Source organism: Mastigoproctus giganteus, chromosome 11 (genome assembly GCF_048544385.1).
Source record: "Mastigoproctus giganteus isolate SK-2022 chromosome 11, ASM4854438v1, whole genome shotgun sequence".
Taxonomy (NCBI): domain Eukaryota; kingdom Metazoa; phylum Arthropoda; class Arachnida; order Uropygi; family Thelyphonidae; genus Mastigoproctus; species Mastigoproctus giganteus.
Window position 1 is genome coordinate 113,029,306 of NC_143585.1, and position 22,574 is coordinate 113,051,879.

General features: G+C 38.5%; 1 protein-coding gene across 5 annotated transcripts in view; it reads left to right on the forward strand.

Moving 5' to 3' along the window:
* Nucleotides 1-22,574, forward strand: part of LOC150078358 (uncharacterized) — an 821,930-nt gene that overhangs the window by 219,358 nt on the left and 579,998 nt on the right. Inside the window, exon 1 of one of the 5 annotated variants that reach the window (XM_090384973.1) lies at nt 16,688-16,865. The exons of the other annotated variants lie outside the window; for them this stretch is intronic. The gene's annotated coding sequence lies outside the window, so the exon portion shown is untranslated. Of the gene's footprint in view, nt 1-16,687; nt 16,866-22,574 lie in introns of those variants that run through there. 5 annotated transcript variants of the gene reach the window in all.

Below are 22,574 nucleotides of genomic sequence, written 5' to 3' on the forward strand. Positions count from 1 at the left end.
TCCTCAGATTCCAGACTCCATCTGTGGTTTACTATTCAATAACTAACATGTGAAATTTCATTCACCTACGGGGAGGAAATTTTACGTTAGTTATTGAATATGTAGACAACTTATATTAAAAACGGCATTTTCCTACTGATGTTTTATCTAGGTCAGAGTACGAAATTTTTGATAAACCCCTCGTATACGACATGCCAAAAGAGTTAACTAAAGATGATATTGTCGAGAAATTATACAAGAATTTGGTGGACTATGGAATTACATTAGAGCAGGTGAAGCAGGGAACTAGTTTTTGCTTTTCCACAAAATCAGAGTCATCAGTTAATGTTGACTGATGACCCTGAATTGGTATAAAAATAATAATAATAAATTATGATTGCTTGCTGCTTTCAAATTATAAATATATTAAGCAAATGGAGAGAATATTTTTAACCTGCAGTTCTCATAAATTTAGACAGTGCACTATCGTAACGAAGCGTTTCCTTTGCCTGGGATATGGCCACACAACTGCACATTGTTTCAACAGAATATCAACGAACTCAGGCACGATTACGAGTTCTTGATGGATGAAAATAACTTAACACTTAAAAAAAAAAACTGTTATAAACTGTTATATTAGGGTCACCTGGAAATAACTTTCGACTACCCATGTGTATTTTGTTTGTAAATTGCGAGTGTCCTCTGATCGATTTGCTTGCTTGCTTTGCCGGGCGAAAAACCGTGCTATCTACGTCTGAAAACGACTAACTCAGCCACGGAGTGAAAAAAAAAAGCACATAAAAGTTCCTCGCGTCATCGACGAGGAACTTTACACCTAATACAGAGGGGAATGTTAATTGCGCAGTTGGAATTAATTGTGTTTTATGGATAATGCAAATAAACGGATAGCGTTTTACAGTAGCCGCGGACGAAATACGTGTGTCTGCTGAAGAGCACTTGATTGGCGTAATAGCCATTCAAGAACTTTACTGTCTAAAAGCTCACATGGGACGCAAGAAAAATTATTGAATATTCTATACAAACCAGAGTGATCGGCAGAAGCTGATCCGAAAACGTGTGTTGTAATATTAAGCAGGTTGATAGATGTAGTGATTATATACAAAGCAGGCAAATCTACCCAAGAACACAAGCAATTTATAGTCACAATACGCATGGGTAGTTAGGCGCCTCCGTAGCCAGGTGGGAAGGAGCAGCAGTGCGTAGCACACGCTTCTTGATTAGACCGGGGTTCGAGCCCGTCACCACCAAATACGGAGGATGCGGAAAGGTCAGAGAATGACCACTGCATATCCCGGAGCAAATATGGTCTTAGTTGCTAATGCTCCTAAAAACCAAAAAACAAACACCAAGCATGGGTAGTTGAAGTGACTTTCTAGGTGACCCTAATATCATAGTTAATAGTTTACCTGTGTTATGGACAGTTATTTCTCGTTGTCTTTTTATCTGATATCACTTTATCGTTCTCCTTTTGCTGATTACGTTATGTTAGGTTATTTAGAACATGAGTTAATGTGTTGCGATCTAATAAAATATTAATCGCAACTGATGCAAATGCAAAGTCTAGGAATTGGTATAAAAAATAAATTCAAATTATTATATTAGGGTCACCCGTAATTCATTACATAAACCCATATTTGCAGTGACGTGTTACACCTTCATGGGGCCCAAGACAAAATGAAATTTGGGGGCCCCATATAAAGAAAAAACTAATAAAGAACATTTTCGATTTCATTTTATTGTGACAACAATACAAACAAATTGTATGACATAAGAACTAAATATAAAATTCCATCAAAATAGGTAAAACCATTTTTGAAAAAAATTTAATTTTCAAATTAATCTTAAAAGTTCATTGACCTTGGCAAGTGGAAAGTTCAGTTCCCGATAAAAATCACTTAAAAATATTAGTAAAAAACAGCAATGAGTTTTTAAATCAGTAATTTTTGCCCCCACCCTCTGATCGGAGGCCTAGGCATATGTCATTTTTTCCTATAGGATAACGCGCCACTGCATAGTTGTGACTGTAAATTGCGTGTGTTCTCTGGTCGATTTGCCTTTTGATGGACACCCCCCCAGTTTCTGGGGGGGAACCTTGCTATGTACGCTTGAGGCCGATTAACTCAGCCCGGAGTGGAAAAAGCCCATTAAAGTCCGTGGTGTTATCGACGGGATTCGAACCTGAGCCTTTCCCACCCGGTGTCGGGAGGATTGTGACAATACCACTGTGCTACGCGAGCAGACTAGGAATTGATATAAACCAAACTATTATATTAGGCCACCCGAATATTTAAATTCATATTCCGTGCTGTGGGTCTTATGTCTGTTAATTGCGTGTGTTCTACGTTCGATTTGTCTGTTTTGCTGGACTCCAGACTCTGGAGTCCAGCCTTTGCAGGACTCTGGGGGAAGGAATTGGTATAAAAAAAATAATAATAAATTATGATTCCCCATAAATGATTACATCTACCCATATATTTATTCTATCTGGTCTGTAAATTGCATGTGTTGTCTGGTCGATTTGCCTGTTTGATGGACGAAAGAACCCCAGTTTCTGAGGGTGGAGGAACCTTGCTATCTATGCTTGAGACTGACTAATTCAGCTACGGAGTGAAAAAAGCCCACTAAAGTTCCTAGCATCATCGATGGGATTCCAACCCGGGCCTTTTCCATCCGGTGTGGGGAGGACGGTGACGATACCACTGTTCTACCTGCGCAGACAAGGAATTGTTATAGCCCAAGGAATGATTTTAGATGTGATATGTGGATGAGTTTCTAATTAGCCCTAATCTAGTCCAGCGGTTCTCAAATTGTGGTGCGAGAACCCCTGGGGGTACCCTAGACCCTTTTTAGGGGGTTCCGCGAGGTCAGAACTATTTTCATAATAATACTAAGACGAAGACTTTGGAGTCATCAGTAATTTTTAAGAGGGTAAAGGTGTCCTGAGACCAAAAAGCTTTAGAACCGCTCATCTAATCATACATAACAGACCGACTCAGTACAGTATACAACTTACCAGATTAGTACTGGAGAGTCTAATATAGACAACTCTTTCTAGTTGGACTATGAGTAAAGTGACCAGATCCTTAGTGTTCAATGCGGGACATTGGGGGGGGAGAATTTTACAACCCCCCTATAAACAATATACACATTTTTTTTTTTTATTTCAAAAAAACTGTTCACATGCTTAATATAAATTAAATACATATACTTCTTTGAACTAAATTTATAAAATAAAATATCACACTTCTTAAAAAAAATAACAAATGTAGCCTATATATATATACACTAGTGTTCAAAGAAAGTGCATCACCTAGGAATTTCACATTTTTAAGCCTTTTTCGCGATGGTATGTTACTTAATTACTAATAGCTATATAATATCGGTATAGATACACCATAGTTTACCTATAAATTTAAACTACGTATGTAGTGTAAAGGCTTCTTTGGGTGAGCAGGTACCAGGGTACCTGCCCATCCACTGATGATGAAGCTCACTAGCTTGGAAACGTTCGTCTGGGTGGTGGTATCCACTGTAAATAAATAACAGTAGTCTTCTCTACTAGAGAAGCGTTATTCATTTGAAGTAGTGCAATACCAGCTATCTCGTTGTGAAGGCACCCACAATATGAGATACTATTAAAGCGATGCCTTTACATACATAGTTCAAATTAATGGATAAACTATGATGTATCTACACTGATATTACAGTATATAGTTAATTACCTAAACCCATAAGAAATTATGCCTTGTGCATTTCATCTAAAATATTAATGACTAGTATCGCAAACAGAAATTTAAACAAAAGATATTTATTAATAGTTAAGGCAAAGCTAAGTAATATTTGACAGGTGCTCTCAAAATATTGCTTAATGAGCATTTACAACCTATATACAACAGTTTTGGTAAACACGACAATTATGGCGGAAATGTTATCAGAACCCCTTAATTTGCTTCAGTTCATCATTTTAAATGGAACACAAAATGAAAAGTTCAGGTGCAAACTAATATTTAGTTGAACTGCCTCTGGCCCTGATAACAGCAGCACACCGTCGAGGCATTGAACAGATCAATTTCTGAAGATAATCAACTGATAGTTCGTGGTTCAAAACACGAATTATGGCTATTATGCCTGAAGTTCACGAAGGGTCTTTGGTTTCTTTCTGGCGACTACAGATTCCACACAATGCCAACAGTTCTCTATAGGATTCAGGTCCGTGCTGTTTCCTGGCCAGCTATGAGTTGTAATGGACCGTTCTTCGAACCATTTTTTCACCTGTAACAAACGTAACCACATTACTGTTGAACCTCTAATGCAGAAATGAAGCTAAAGTAACTACAGAATTGCCTACTTACACTTTTCGCCGATGACAAACAGCTGAGTTGTAACGAAAGATGCAGTTACTTGGCAGGATGAAATGGTCTCTAATGGTTGGCAGCAATTTGCCTTCTAATATAGCCAGATATCCATTGGCATTTACGAAACCTTTTATAAACTGCAGAGGACCTACTCCGACCAGGATACGAAATGCACTCCCATATCATTTGGCTGGTACGGAATTTCACTGTAGATACCATACAGTCTGGATGGTATTCTTCACCACGTCTACGGCGAATCGTTTGTCTCCCATCAGAGCCATGTTGAATTTCTTCTCATCCGAAAAGATAACTGACTTCCACTGCTCGGGGGTCCATTTGACATGCTCCTTACACCAAATTAATCGGGCCTTTTTCATTTTTCGTGTGAGGAGGGGCTTCTTCTTATAACGACAGGCTACAAGTCCATTTTTGAAGTCGCGAATTCTGACTGTTACTGCTCTTGTTACCACTCCTGTGTGTTCTTCCCATTCTCTTTTCAGCTCAGACGAAGAAGCTTTACGGTTTTTAAGGCATAAGGGCTTCAAAACGCGGTCCTGTTTTGGGGTAGAGACTCGTTTGCATCCGGTTCCTTTTTTCCTATCATCAGAACCAGTATTCTTGAGTTTGGAAAGAAATCTACTCACTGTCGACTGAGTACAAGACATTCTATAAGCAATATGATGGGAAGAACATCCTTGCTCGCGTAAAGCAACAATAGCACTCTTTCTTCGTGGCGTCAACTGCACATAACTCGCCATCCTGAAACAAGCAAAGAATGACTGCAACTCTTGCAGAGCTGGCTTATATAGCTGAAAATAACAGCTGATGCAATATTGCGTCATCACCTACTCATGTAAATCTTATATGATGCAAAATGTAAGAATTGGTGAATTTCTTCTAATTTCAACTGTATCTCTCTCTCTCTCTCTCTCTCTCTCTCTCTCTCTCTCTCTCTCTCTCTCTCTCTCTCTCTCTCTCTCTCTCTCAGGGTAACTCGGGGATTTTTTTTTTTTTTTTTGGCTGGTGCAGCATTTGCCTCAGGCTCCCTTGCACCATATAGCTAATAATAATAATAATTTTTAGGGGCGATGCATTTTATTTGAACACCAGTGTATATACAGGGTGTCTCAAAAATATTGGTACAAACGTTTAGGGGAAGTAGGTAACGTCCAAAGGAATGTGAATCGCATAGGACCCATAACCCGAAACGTCACCGTTAATCGGTACACGGCGCTGTTCATTAGTTCGCGAGAGGGAAAATTTCGGGTTTACTCATTCAAGCAGTAGTCGCAGCACGAAGAGCATACATCGATATACCAACTGTGAGCTGGCAGACATGCACCTAGCGTATGGATTAACAGAGGGCAATGGACGAGCCGCTCAACGAATTTATGGAGAACGCTTCCCAGACAGACATGTACCGGACCACCGTTTGTTTGCGCGTGTGCATCAAAATTTGTGCGATTATGTGTCATTTAGAGGTAACAAGAGTAGTTCGGGTAGACCACGTTCGACGCGAACTCCCGCCATGGAAGAAAGTGTGTTGAATGCCGTCCAGAATAATCCTACTACCAGCACACGTGCCGTTGCCTCTGCCTTAGGAGTGTCTCTTTGCAATGTACAGCGTGTCTGGCACCATGATTCCTTACACCCCTTTCATCTCCAAAGGGTTCAGTTACTGCTCCCTCAAGATCATCCTGCACGTGTGGCTTTTGCGCAGTGGTTTCTCCAAGAAAGTGTTCAAGACTTGAATTTTCCAGCCTATGTTTTGTTCACGGATGAGGCTGATTTCACATGGGAAGGCTTATTCAATCAGCACAATGCTCATGTGCGGGCTCACGACAACCTACACGGTGTACGCCCCGATGCGGCACAACAGCGCTTTGCAATAAATGTGTGGGCAGGTATGGTCGGTGATTGCCTAGTCGGCCCATACCTGTTACCATCCCGCATAAACTCCGCTAAATATCGGATCTTTCTTGAACAAGTTCTACCAGGGTTACTTGACGATGTTCCAGCAAATGTGAGACGCAACATTTGGTTTCAACATGACGGGGCGCCTGCCCATTATGGAAGGTGTGTTCGTGACCATTTGAACAGGCGTTTTGGGCGTCGATGGATTGGCCGTGGAGTACCCGTTGCCTGGCCCCCACGCTCACCTGATTTATCCAGCCTTGATTTCTTTCTGTGGGGGGCCTCAAATCTATCGTGTATGAATCGCCATGTGGACATGTGGACATGTGTTTTTGTAAGGGGCGGCTCCTAGAACGTTAGTTCAACTCCGCCTCGTATCTCTGTGAAGATCAGTATCTCTACAAATGGGCCAGATATGTGTGTGACGTCGGTTTGTGTGTATTATGTGTGTGTTCTGTTGTTCTGTTCTGGCCACTTGGCTACCCAGAAGCATCAGTCACCTGGACAGATGATTCTGGGTACTCGTCCACACCACGGGAAGGTGGGCCAGTCCCAGCTAAACACGTACCGTCTCAATACGAGACTCTGATCCACCTGATGTTGCCAAAAGGTGGGCTAGATTCCTCTAGGGGCCCACTCCAGAGGAGAGAGAGAGAAAAAAAAATAAATAAAAATAAATAAATAAAAAATAATATATATATATATATATTTAGATTTTCCCGTGGTGCAAAAGGAAAAAAAAAAAAAAAACAGTCACTGTAAAACGCGAAACAACAACAACAAAAAAAAAAAAAAAAAAAACAACCATGTGACTGATTGTAGAACGCGAAAAAAATAAATAAATAAAAAAAAATTAAAAAAAATAATAATAATAAATGATAATAATAATAATAATAATAATAATAAAAATATATATATAAAAAAATTTAAAAAAAAAATAAAAAATAAAGGGGGGAAGAGAGAGAGAGAGAGAGAGAGAGATGGTGTTTTCCTTCCTGAACACAGGCCGCAGAAACAGCTCCACAGCTCATGTAGCAGGATGGGGGAGGGGGGGAATACATGGTTGGTTTCAGTTCACTGCTGGGTCCTCGATGTTTGCCACTGGGGGCCTGTTAATCCTTCGTCTGCGCTTAAAGACTTCAGCTGAGTAGGTTTGCAGTGCAGGGAGGTTGTTAGGGTTCTGTAGGAAGAGCTCTAGATGCTCGCCAGAGATCTGTGTACAGCTGACAAGGTTGTGTCTCAGATCAGCATACGTAATGCACTCGAACAGTACATGCCACCAGTTCTCTTTGGCTCCACAATGGCAGAGATCTGTTGGGTGGAGACCCAGATGGTGTAATTTTTCATTCATGGATCCGTGTCCGGTAATTAGGTATGATGTTTCTAGTGAAGGGGTGAACCAAGACTGTACAGATTTAGTAGCAGTGTAGGTTACATCAGGTAGGAATCTTTTTGTGACAATGCCCAGTGTTGAATTGTGCCATCGAGTTTGCCAAATGTTGAAGAGCTCGTTGTAGCACCGCGTCATCTCAGCCTTGGGGTCAGCATCCAGATTAACCTCAATGTCGAGGATCCTTGTTGGGATATTTCTCGTAATTCGGAAGCACAACCCTCGGAAAATGACATGTAGATCGAGCGGAAGTGCTCCCGCAATGACCTGAATGGCAGGAGTGGAGACCGTTCTACACGCTCGGCAGATTGCCATTAACATTGACCTCTGGATGGTTCCAAGCTTGTCTCGCATCTTTACAAGAGTTACCCGATGGAACCAGGCTCCGGCTGCGTAGGTCACAATTGGTAAAAATACTGCATTGTAATACAACCGTAGGGACCTTTTGGAGAGTCCCCAATCATTCTTAGAGATGCGTATGATGGTTCCTGAGAATCTCTTAACTTTGTTTCGTAGATTAACAAGATGTGGGAGAAAGCTGAGTTTGTGGTCAATAATCACTCCAAGTACCTTGGTTTCAGTGACAATTGGCAGTTGAGCGTTACATATCTTTACCTGCGGTGGGCGCCTGAGATCCAGTCAATTCTTAAATAGCATAATTTTAGTTTTCGTTGGGTTGGTATGAATCGCCAGTGGAGACGGAAATGGATCTCGTGGCGAGACTCGTCTGCGCTGCTGCCACTGTCAAAGAAACTCCAGGTGTGTTCGACCGTGTCCGCCAATCAATGCTGCGTCGGTATCACGCATGCATCGCGTCTCATGGTGGAACCTTCGAGCATCTGTTGTAACATCATGAAATGCATCCATCTCGTACTCCATTGTTAATATTATGTCAAATAAATGTTTGCCACTAATTACTGTATTGTGTCATTTCTGCTTCTTGTGCCTCTGCTACTACTTTCACATGACGTTCCGGTTATGGATTCCTATGCGATTCACATTCCTTTAGATGCTACCTACCTCCCCTAAACGTTTGTACCAATATTTTTGAGACACACTGTATATATATATATATATATATATATATTATTTTTATATTTTTTTTTTTCACAGAAAGACTGAAATTCAGTATAGGTACCCCTCAAGTTGGACAGACAACTTGTGTGATCGAGACCGGCTAATGTTCGTAAAATCGGACACGTATTGTAATTTTCTCTTGTAGAGAATCTGTCATCATTTTGAATTTAAAATGATGTTCTGAATTTAGACCAAATAAAAATAGGATAATAAATATAATGTATAGGATATTAAGAAATATTAAATTTTAAGTCAGGAAAGGTACCCCTCGGGTTACGCTACATGTTGAACAGCATGAAGGACATGAACTGAGAAAAATAGTTGTTGTTATTAGAAGGGGGGAAAACACTTATTAGAGGGTCAGGTTTTTATTCGACTTTAATTTTTATTTAGTGAAAAAAATGTTAGTTTTTTTCTGTTTGTTTGTTACTTGGTTTTTAGGAGCATTAGCAACTAAGGCCATATTGCTCCGAGGATATGGGGTGGTCATTTACTGACCTTTCCGCATCCTCCGTATTTGGTGGTCACTGGCTCGAACCCCAGTCTAATCAAGAAGCTTGTGTTACGCACTGCTGCTCCTGCTCACCTGGCTACGGAGGCGCCCGTTGTTTTTCTGTGAAATAATACTACTAATAAAAATAAAAATAAAAATACTTTTAACAATAAAAACAAAAGAAATTAAATAATATAATTAAATATATTTTTCCGCTGAGTAAATTTTGCTTAATTATTCTTCATTATTATGTAGTATTGCTTTCAGCGTTTCTAGGGTCAGTTTTTTTTTGTTTTTTTTTTTGTTGACGTCCACAACTTATTTACTACCGAAAAACTCTTTCCCTTGTACCACTGGTTCCCGGCAAACATAATGCAAATGATTTGTATTATGGTGACTATATATCCAATCCGGCACACTTTCCGGGACAGTTTGGAATGCAGGGCAAACGACTGAAATTCGGGACTGTCCCTCATAATCCAGGACGTCTGGTAACTTTGAATGAGGCAACAGATCAGTAATTGGCAATTAAATGTGAATTGGACATTTCCTAATCATCGGGTAATAACTTTTGATGTTAAGAATAATTGTATAAATGAAGAGCAATATAAAATGCCAAATTTCATAAGATTTTCTATCAAACACATTGATTGATCTATGTTTGAATATTCAGTCAAGTCTGACTTTCAACCTCGTTATTGCTAAATTAGAGTTAGAATGCCTGCAAATGATTATGCTAATGTAATACATCAATAATTAAGGCATCGTACAAATCTTCGAAAGACAAAGTTATCTTAATTAAAACGTGTTCATGGTGGAATAACGAGTTAACTAATCTCAGAAGAATGGACTAAGAGAAAGGCGAAAGTTATAGACATAATAACTGGCAACCAGCTGAAGTAAAACAACTGTATAATGAATAATTGACTATTAAAAATAGACAATATGCAATAGTTAAAAGAAAGAAGCAGACATGGATTGAATTTGTTACTGACAATGGCGATTCTGATTCATGGGGACTCTTATACACTGAGTGATCACTGAATTATGACCACCCTTATGAAAACTGAATGCGACCCGTTGACCACGGTGCGCAGTTAGTCGACCTACGTAGCATAGATAAGGTGTCAGTGGTTCAGTAGGTAGTAAAATTACGAGCGTGATGGGTAAAAGGAAGGAATTATCGGACTTTGATGAAGGACAAATTGTGGGAGTTCGACGAGCTGGTGCCTCGATTTCCCAAACGGCTGAACTGGTGGGGCGTTCGAGAGCTGCCATTGTTAAAGTGTACCAGGACTGGCGTCAAAATGATCAAACAACGACCCGACGGCAAAACTGCAAAGATCAGCGAAAAGTTGATGTTAGAGGTAAGCGCCGGGTCCAACGACTCTTACAGGCGAACAGGCGCAGCACTGTTGAAGAGTTAACTACCCAGAACAACATGGGCCAACCCGGAACAATAATATTTGGCATAACCATGCGTCGCATGCTCTCACGTATGGACAATACCAGCTGAGATCCCTTCGGCATCCTCTCCTAACCAAGGTTCATCGACGTAAAAGACTTACCTGGTGCAAAGAGCATGCAAGTTGGACGTTAGAAGACTGGAAGATGTTGTGCTGGTCGGATGAGTCACGTTATTTACTCCACACCGTGGATGGTCGTGTGCGGATTTGACGTCAACATGAGTCTATTGATACATCATGCATTGTATCAAAAGTGCAGGTGGTTGTATGGTGTGGGGCATGTTTCACTGGCAGGAACTTGGACCCCTGGTGCATGTGGAACAACGTATCACTAGTCTCCACTATCGTCAACTGCTGCTTGCTATCTGTGTACATCCCGCTATGTTACATTTTTTTTTTTTTCCGAATGGCGATGGTGTCTTCCAAGATGATAATGCGCCGAGCCATCGGGCACTTGATATGCAAGAATGGTTTGAGGAACACAGTTCTGACTTCCAGCATATGTGGATAGATATGTGGTTGTAAAATCATTTTATCAATCAATAACTCTGAAGATATCACGAAGGTGTCCCCAGGGTTCAGTCCTGGGACCCCTTTTATGGAATTTAATGAAGGGATCTAAAGAACTTTTAATAACTGTAAAAGCTGTAACAACCGTATAACTGCAAATAATTGCGTTTTCTGACGACCTGACGTTAGCTATAAGTGGGAGAACAAGGATCGCCCTAGAGGAAACGGCAAATGCCATTTTGGTAGACGGTTTTAATTCCTTAATTAATTAATAGCTAACTAAACAAAAAAAAATTAAAAATATATAAAATCCAAAAAAAATAAAATAAAAATAACTGAATTAATAGCTGTTTAATAGCCTTTGAGAATTAAACAGCTATTAATTCAGTTAAAACAAAGCTGAAAGTCTTTCAATCAAAGTTCGAACCTAATCGTCTTCCACAAGTTAAAATAAATGGTATAAGTTTGTCACTGGTCCAGGAAACTAGGTATCTGGGGAGTTATTGTTGATCAATAAGCTCAGTTTTTTCCCCTCATTTAATTCATTATTGCTGAGAAGGTGAAAAAGTATACAGGCGCTTAAATAAAAATTTCAATAGCAAAATGGGGATTGTCAAGAACCTTTTCATTGTATACTCCACAGTATTTATCCTTATTGTGGCATATGCTACAGGAGTATGGTTTCATAAGGTTGAAGTAATAAAAATAAGAATCACTGTCAAATTAAATTAATTACACAGAGAACAGTGTTACTAACTATGAATAGAGTGTGTCGAACTGTATTAACTGTAGGAAGATCCTACTCAGGTATTGAACAAACAGATAAGAAGACCGAAATGTTGTGGACCGAGTTGAATAAAACTTGGCGGAGTAAGTGGAATAACTGTTCAACGGGAGCAGTAACTAAAAGTTTCAAATATGGTTAAGCTTGACATTGGAGCCTTCATGGGGGACGGCTCTATGAATGAAAAATTATTCGCGTTGGGTCTTCACATGTCAGACATATCTATTTGTGGTATTAAAGAAAACTGGGCTCATATACTATATGAGTGTATCTTGTATGATGACTTAAGAAGTAAATTGAAAGAAGTTATTACTGACTTTCTACCGAGAAATGAAAAAGTCTGTTGCTGATCGGGATACTTACCAGGTATTTCTGGATTTTGCTGAGTCGGTGTTCACCAGAAGGAAAGGATTCTATTCTAACATATAAAATTAAAATTATGAAGAATATATAGAAGATGGCGACTGCAAGAATCTCACTTTTTTTTTTTTTTATTCTCTGGAGTGGGCCACCAGAGCAGTAATTCGCCCACTGGCGAATTACTAACTTCTGTGGGTGAAGAAAGTAATAAAAGACAGAGTTATCTACTGGACCTAGCCCACCTTCTTGGGGGTGTGGACGAGTACCCAGAATCATCTCTCCAGGTGACTGATGCTTCTGCATAGTCAAGTGGCCAGAGCATCATGACAACGCAACAGACATAATACACACAGACCTACTCTAATCACATATCTTTTACAGTGGTACTGTTCTTCACAGTATCACGAGCCGGATTTAAACTGAAGTTCTGGAGGCCGCGCTTACAAAAAACACATGTCCACATGTCTCCACTCTCTGTCTCATATACGCTCTGTTTCTGCCGCAATTATTTCTATAGATATTTCCACGGGCTCCCGTTCTTCTGAATTGTCTTCTATAATTCCCCGTCCACGAACACATACTGCAACCAGTCAACATCCTTTTACTCTCCTACTTGAAACTCACAAAATTAACTTTTCATCTCCCTGATTTCTCCCTTAAACTTCCGTTTTCTGGAACAACCTTCCTTCTCAAGTATTTCCTGAAAATTACAATCTACAAAAATTAGAGTCTAATGTCAACAGGTATCCTCTTTTAACTTACAGTCTTAAACCAAAGCACAGTACTAAATATTATAGGTTCTAATATCTTTCCGTGTTTGGGGTTTTTCATTTAAATAAAAAAAATTACACGCCAGCTTTGATTATTTAAAAAAAAAAAAAAATAGTATATTTTCATAAGGAAAATAACTATGGAATTCACAATGTATATTTCATTTTTTTATTTATTTATTAAACATTTTATACAAGTTTTAAATAGACAAAAACATTTTAATGCAAGAGCCTTTCCTTTTTAAAATAATTACACGGAAAAATGTCATAAATATGGATGTCCTATTAATTGCTTTGATATGAAATCATTCAGCTGATTGTGTGTCCATTTGTTCCTTGAATTTATTCACACTATCCACTTCCACAACACCAGATAGAAGTTATTTCCATCAATCAACCACCCGCTGGCTAATTTTCGCACATTTATCCTGCACAAATTTTCACACATCTATCCTACAGCTATCATCCATCTATTTGATTTTATGCTGCCTCATGTATGTGTAGTCTGCGCAAGAGGAAGGTAGCCATTAGCATGTTTAGGTACGCATTAGTTTATTATCTTAGGGTCTAACGTATTTCAGAAATGATAGGCTTTATCCCAAAGTTCACTAACCAAAGTTCCTTATGCACGAGTGGAGTATATCCTCATTACTGTATCTACCACTTTCTCCAGACCTGAATCTCAAATTCATTGATTTATATCAATTATTTTGTAGGCTGTTACACTTTTTCATTTATACCTTAACTTTTTTCGACTATTGCATATTTTATTACATAAACCGGTCACTTGTTAAAATTATTAAATATCAAAAATACTCCAAAACTAATAAATCAGTTCGATATGAATATGGTGCTTCCTATATCGAATTTCACATCGAACGACATCCTTCCTTTTAAGCTTAGTGAAGTGTAGGATTTCTCCAGTTGTCACTCGTTTAGAGAGAGATCTGGGTTTGAATTCCCCCGAAGACTGGAGGCATTCTTAAAGGTATCTTCAATGAGGCTGTAGTTAGCCGACATCAGGACGGAGTAGGGATTTCTCCTTGAGTCTCCGTTTTTTTAGTCCGCACAAAATGCAAATCGACCCTGGAACATGAATACACATATTACACTGGTGTGAAAAACTTAAGGATCAGTCAGGTTTTCATAGGCGTGGCCTGGATATAGGAAAAGCATGCCAAAGGAACCTCGTGAGGTACAGAAATGATGAAGAAAACAACACCGATACAACAACGTAAACAAAACGGTACAGAGGGATTTTATTCAAAAATGGCAACATAGCACTGGCTGCCATGATACAGATCCATCACTGCCAAAGATGGAACAAACGGAAGAGGTGGTTCTCAGTATCAGATATGGCCACCCTTAATGTCGATGCAGGCTTTGCACCGCCTGTCCATACTTAGAACAATGTTGTTGAAAAGTTCTTGCGGTAATATGGTCCATTCCTTTGTCAGCGCCATCGTCAGCTGGTGAACATTTCCTGGTGGGTGTGGACGTGCCGCTAGGCGTCTCTCCAGAGCGCCCCATATATGTTCGATGGGATTTAGATCGACGAAACGAGCAGGCCAATCCATACGAACAATATCCTCACTTTCCAAAAGCATATCAACAGCTGCAGTGCGATGGGGTGTGTCGTTATCATCCATAAACACGAACTCGGGGCCAGTGGCACCTCGGAATAGACGCACATGGTGAAGGACAGTACAGTAGCGGGCATCGGTTACAGTACCGCCTTCCAGTATCTGGAGTTGTGTACGTCCATCCAAGATAACGCCTCCCCAGACGAGAACACCTCGACCCCATATCGATCCCTTTCAGTGATGTTTGCGGGGTTATATCGTGTGCCAACCTCTCACCTGACGTCCAAAATCGCTGCTGAGACTGAATCTACTCTCATCAGTAAAGAGTACCTTACCCCATTGTGTTGTTGTCCAGTCCTTGTGTTCGATGCACCGCTGTAAACGGTGTCTCTGATGGGCAGGTGTTAAAGGGACACAGCTACTGGCCCTCAGGCAAACAGTCCACCTTTGTGGAGTCGTCTGGCGACAGTAAACCGCGATATCCTGCGTCGCGTGCAGCTGGTTCGCAATGGATCCTGCAGTCTGGTGTCGGTCCCTCTTGGCCTGTAGGAGTATATAGCGTTGTTTTTCGTGGCGTTGTTTTTCGTGGACGACCGCCACTGGTCCTTCGAACAGCTGTACCTGTCATTCGGAAGGCCGACCACGCACGTGAAACGATGCTATGGGCGATACCGAACTCTGCAGTCACACTCCTCGCACTTCAACCTTCCCAATTATTTGACCCCCGGGTAAAGTCATCCAGATGTTGTCTACTGGCCACTTCGTTGTCTGTAGCACTGTATGAAACCAATCGAAAATCTGTAACAATCGTGCTCACCATTCTGTAATTTGCACATAACTGCTGCTTTTATCTGTTTATGTGAGCCCTCTCATCACGATTCAAATTTTTGCATGTGCACCAGCTTTCTACTGAATGGCCACAGGCTGTTTCGTTAGATTTTGTGGTTGTAACCTTTAGAAATGGTGTTGGTTCTTAAGTTTTGAACACCAGTGTATGTACAGGCTTATATACAATGGTTTAATATGGCAAAAGATGCTAATGTGCTATTAAAATAATAGCAACGACTTCCTCCCTTTAAATTCTTGTTATGTTGCACTACATAATATTTCTTTTGATTTAAGGTACCTCTTCCTCTTGTATATTTGTACACGCTCATAGAACGTGCTTGTTTCTGTATAATTAAAATTGGAGCACCGTCCAATTTGTGATAAAAAATAAAAAAAATAGGCAGCGGTGTCACTTATTTTATTATTATTTTTTTTTTTAATAACTGGTTTTCCTTAATCTCTTTTTGAATGAGTAAACTATAATCGCAGCGTTTCTCTAAATTTTTTACAGCCGGCTTGGTAGAACTAGCTAGGTGGCACTACTGGGGATAGCTGGATATTATATTTTTCAATAAATAACTAGTAACAATCTATAAATGAATAGATGTGATTTTCCGTTATGATTACTTCATGATTAGGTACTTATCATGATGTACATAATTATGATTCAAATTTTCTGGTGTGTGATTTTTATTATTGGTTTTCTTAATTCGATTTTTGTACTGTTAACATCTGTCAACAAAGGAAATTTGTACTTTTTAAAATGTATGATTTGTTGTTTTTCTTCTCTCTTCACACAAGGAACGTTGTTGAAATCCTGTTCTTCCTTTCTTGTTTCCTGTAAGCCGCATAATGACCACTGTTTCTATAAGAAGCTGGTTTTAGAGGTTGTAGGGGTCGCTCATACCGCATTCCCTTCTTTCCCTCTCTGATATCCCCGTGTTCAACTCTCTTTCATCATTCTTTCTGTCCTTTCCTCTCCTTCCGTCCCTCCCTCCCGTTTCCCGCTTCCTTCCGTGGGAGTTTATGGAGCTAGCGGCACGACAAGCTTGCCGTGACTCATTGTGGGCTAGAGTACTCAGTTCTATAGGGGTGACCTCATGAGTTCGGATGGGAGTTTACTCGCCACAGGCGAACGTCACGCCCGCCTGCACCTTAACTCTCGTGGGCTGTCTGGTTGACGATTGGCCTTGAAACTGTCACACTGAGGTCAGCCATAACCACAAACAGCGCGAGTTCTCTGTGTTTGGGTGTTGGCTTTCGTAGTACTCTAAAATATTGGATTCAGAAGTGCTTGTTAGGAATAACTGAAGCAGTGCTAGTGCTGTAAATAAGGTAAGAATAATTCATTGTTCGTGTTGGTAAAAAATAAACATAAACAAATCGCAATATAAAAGTGCTTATTTCGTTCCAGTTTTAGTTAACACTGCTTATGTACTTCGATCCTCCTCTGCAAGTCATTCAAAAACCATTAGTTCAGTTTAATATTCACTATGATAACTTCGGATATGTTTAGAATAGAAAATTTTTGTCTATTCGTAATGATGTTCTATTTACACTCCGGCACGGCCACATAAGCTACACGGGTTTATAAATAATCATTTTGACATTAATATTGTCCAATCGATACAGTAATTAGCAATTACATGGGCTTGAACCAAACGGTCAACTCAAACGCGCGTGTTATTGCTCTCCACGCTAAGCACTGTACCTCAGCTTTATTCTTTACTCCAAATTTAAAATCTCAGCACGTATCCAACATCCCTATTCATTTCTAAGTAGAACAGAGAATATTGTCGAGCAAAGAAACTCGCGATATTTTACAAAAACAATAACTTCCAAAATTAGCTTCCAGATCGGTTAGTAATTGTTGTTTCAGCTTTGTCAAGCAATACGATCTTTGTCAGCTTTGTCATATGATTTTTTACAAAAATGTTATCAATTCATGCTACTTATGATTTTAACGCTTATCTATCGCATCCATGCTTTAATTACAATGTAAAATTTTGTCATCCGTGTATGATTTTTCGATCATTTTGATATAACCAGGAATCCAATTCCGTATACGCTTGAATGAGAAAAATTCCGTTCCATACTCCAGCTTATCGATTCCCACTGGCATTACTTAGTTGCACTTCGGATATATGAAACACATCGTGTATATTGCGCGATTTTGCACATGATTACGATTACCGTTCCTCCACGTGTGGAAAAGCCCTGGATTCGAGCGCCGTTCAACCGTGGTGGAGATAGTCAGGCTAGGGTTGCCTGATTTTATCTTCCGGAAACATAGGATTTCATCCAGCGAACAGTCTCATAGACTGTTCATAGTCTATGAAACAGTCACATGGACTGTTTCATAGACAGTCTCATAAGAATATACGCAGTTATAGTCACAATATAAATAAATACCGAAGCCTCATGACGTTAACTGCTTTAGCGCTTGGCCAATGGCACTATACCATATCGCCAGATCGACCACGTCGAAGAGGCCGAATGATTCACCAGGCCCAGTGGTTGGTTTGGTGTGGTTTTTAAAGGTCACGCGGGGCCATTGGGCAAATGTGGCGCGGGTCCGAATTTCTAGTTTCGCCTCTGTGTTTAAACACATAGATAAATATGCAATATTTTACAAGAACAGTAATGCTTTACATAGTTGTTCTGTAAACAGACCCTTTCAACTAAATTTACTTTAGATTTGGCTCATTGTTTGCAGATTTGTAGGCCATTACCAATGTTTCCAGGCTATTATGCATACGTATTATAAGTTAAATATTTTGTTGTTATTTATGTCTTTCGTTCTTTTTTTTTTTTTTTTTTTTTTTTGATAGATTGCGGTCTGATTTTACTATCAACGTTTCAATTTCCAATGTTTTTAACATAGTGCGCAATTAGCAACTGTCACGTATCCTGAATTTTCGCATGAGGAAGAAGGCATACTATACTGTTAAAACTGTACTTTTTATATATTATCGTTCTTATTTTTTGCTTTTTTTTTTTTTTTTTTGTAGTTGTTGGCGCATCGGCTTCTGTGGCCATAGTGCACCTCCCAAGGTTTTTGCAGTACTTTGATCCAAGCCCGAGGCGGGATTCGAACCCGCGACCTTTGGGTTGCCAGGCAGGCACTTTACCCACCTGGCTAGCCCGGGCGGCTATTTTTTTGCTTGGAGGGCAGGGGCAGTTAAGTTGTTTTCTTACAGGATTAGTTCGTTCTGTTCATCTCTACTTCCCTCTTTCCTTGCAGATCAAATAAAGAATATATATATATATATATATATATCAGAGATTGGCGACCCTATGCACGCTTGCCACCAGGCGGCATGGTGGGAATCTTTTTCTGGCGCACGTGCTGCGATACTTTCTAAATTTTCTGTATATTATAACTTCAGTCACGGCTGTCAAAGTAGCCCGCGCGAAAATTTTTGTAGTCATAATGAACAAAAAAAAAAAAAAAAAAAAAAAACACTGACCTTTGATGTAGATGATGAAAATTCCTGTTATAAAACATCTTGCTGCAACCAACGAAACTGGAGAAATAGGCACTTTATTAAGAGTAGTAAAATTGTGCAAATAAAATATATACAATTAAAATACAAAGATTAAAAGCATAAAGTGATAAACCAATACACACTTGGAGTGTCTTGTTTCTGTTATTGTATCAACTATTGGAAGAATGGCACAGAAAATAGCAACTATTGTATATAAGAAAACAACAAATGTCGGATACCACATGATAGATGTTCTTTGTGCCCCCTCCCTTTCCTCTCCTTTAGTTCCATCGCGTCGCCCAGGGTTGCATTTTTCACGTGCCATCCGATCATGTGTTGTTCTCTTATATACAGTAGTTGATATTTACCTAAAGTGACCAGATCTTTAGTATTCCAATGCAGGACATCTGGGGGGAGAGAATTTTACAATTCCCCTAGAAACAATATACACATTTTTTTTATATATATAAAAAAATATTCACATACAAAATATAAATTAAATACATATACTTCTTTGAACTATACTTATAAAATAAAATATCACATTTCTTAAAAACGAAAAACAAATATATATATATATATATATATATATATATATATATTTTTTTTTTTTTTTTTTTTTTTTTTCACAGAACTGCCGAAATTCAGTATGGTACCCCTCATGTTGGACAGACAACTTGTGTGATCGAGACCCTCTAATATTTGTAAAATTGGACAGTTATTGTGATTTTCTCTTGAAGATAATTTAAAACGATGTAAATTCATTTTGAATTTAAAACATCTCTATGAAAGATTAATGTGTATGGTGTTTTATCGCTTTTAATCTTTGGATTTTAACTATATATATTTTATCTGCATAGTTTTAATAAATTGAGTTCGGTTTAGGTCGTTGCAGGTTGCGTGGATAAGCATATTTGCGTTGTATACATATTTTATTATATATGTATACTGTATAAACAAAAAGTTTGTGAAATGCTTTGTTTTTAACCAATATTTTTAAATCTAATGCTCTTGATTTAATTTGTATTACTGGCTGATTACTGTGCTTTTTTTTATTTTTTTATATACAGTAATATTAATTCGACTTTTTCCGTCATTCCATTATTGTATTTACTTTGTCACTGCTGTTGTGCACTGATAGCAAGTTATAGCACTACCACAGTAACACCGAAAAAGTAAAAGTGAATACCGTATTTATTTACTGATTTATTTTTATTTTGTATTTATAACAACCGATATTATAAAGATTAAATGTTACATAACGCAGTCATATTCATCAGCGACTGCAAAAGCGACTGTCACTCTAAAACCGGCTCTCGCTTTGTTACTAATCTCTACCTGCCCAATGTACTAAGGAGTGTCAGTGAAAGACTGGCTCCAGTTTTTTTTTTTTGGCCCTAGTTGTAGTCTCGCGTGCTTTTATTACTATTTATTCTCAATAAATAAGATAATTTATTATTTAAAAATAAAAATAAAAATAAGCTTTCATCGCTGTCATAGATAATAAACTTGAAATTAAATGATTAGGCAGATCCAAATGATTTAAATATGGAAAACCAATGTTTCAAAAAATATACTATTATTATATTGGCATTACCAGCAGCTTCTACTGCTGTTATATAGTATGTACTGTAAATCTTGCATATAACTCATTCCTAAGGAAACCTCACATAAATTATGCTTTAACCCATTTGTTCATATACCCTTTTAAAATACAGTTGATTAGTTTTCAGTCTGTGTGCATTATTGTAGATAGGTCTGCCCTCTTTAAGAATATACGCAGAATTAACCCTGAGATATCCATAATATTTTCTTTTTTTTTTAATCATTAACCACTGCACGTGCAAAACTACACATTCTATCATTACAATGACTCTTGTGAACAAATATGTATCACATTTCAATTTCCGTATCTTGAATGTTATTAGCGCCAATAAATCCAAGCACTCGTAAATATAATAAATGTAGCAAACTTTTATGAGATTAAGAACTATTTTTCTTTTTTTTTTGCGGAGTTATTATTCTACTGAAATACCTCATCCAACTTGTATTTTCTGTTTTTCATTGTTTAAGTTTTTACCGCATCCATTACGCAAAGTTTCACGTGCAAGTAGTTCATGCGTCCTCGTCATCAACTTGAGAATGCAAATGAGTCTCAAAACTGCGTAATTAGAACATTCCAGCTTGTGTGATGGTGTGTGGTGGTGGTGGGGGGATGCAATCTATTCCATTTATGATAACTTCCCATCACAAACGATTCCGTAATAGACTAAATTACTTTTATTGTGTATTTTTTATATTTTATTTTCTAGTATTATCCATATATACGAATCCAGTTGTAAATTAAACTTGGTTGTAGGGTTTAACCAAACGACAGTTTGCATGTAAATATGTAAAGAAAAACACATAGTTACTGTACTTTTCGAAAAGAATTATGCTGTGAGCCTCCTTTCCAGACGAACAGGGCAGTATTTTCCATTCGCACTTTAGGCACAATGCCTAAAGGGCTTACAAAAAAAAAAAAGTGGGGGACCCGAAAAATAAAAATTTAAATAAAATTTATCACTTTTTTCCAACAATAAAATTATGCAATTAATTTTTAAACAGTCATTTCTGAGATAAATTTTTTCCTTAGCTTTTTCTGTTAACAAGATCATTAACAGCGTCATCAAAAGTCCGTATTGCGAGTAAGTGCTGTAATAAATATTGTGGAAATAACTTCAATAATGTAGTGAGTAGAATGGAGGAGAGTACCTATGGTCTACGAATATTAAAATATCGCCCTGATAACAAGGTGATTCTTTGTAATAGAATTCCTGAGACGTAAGGACTTTTAAGTGCTTTCCCTCATAATTAATTTCCAAGGTACCTTGCCATACGAAGCTGTATAATCAGGTAAATCTTATTCGATTCTACACAATAGAACTAAAAGTCGCTTTGCATTGTTAGCAGGTCACACTGTAGTTCTTGTACTCTGTCCTATATGGGTATCAGCGAAAATATAGACCAGTACATTTGTTGTTGTCGTTATTAAACGTTTTTAACCGGCTAGTTATAAATTAATATTGTATGTACTTCATGGGACTGAAGATTTTTTCAACTCATCATTCCTGAAAGTTTATACTGATGTGGAATGCTTTTATTTTATGTGGCATAGTTTCGTAAGTTACCTTTTCACTTGCGTTCCGCTGTGTGCTTATGACACATAAATTCCAAGAAGGTAAAAGCATATTACTTATTTCATTATTATTTTTTATTCAAGGTGACATAAGAAAATTATATAAACTATTCTTAATGGTGGCTTCTCAGGGTGAAGATGCGAATCAAATATAGAAAATAGAAATAGCTAAACTACTCAGTGGTGGGTCTGGTAGTTAAAATGTTTGCACTGCCTTAGTTGAGCAGCAGTTGAGTCGCGTGCTCCGTTTCCGCTACCGCCTTGATTTTTCTAGAACATTTCCTGTCCTGTTCTGGTTTAGGTGGGAAACCACAGGTCGTGGTCATGGAGTTTTCTCTCACATACATTGTACACACCCAGTTTTCAGACAGTCATACT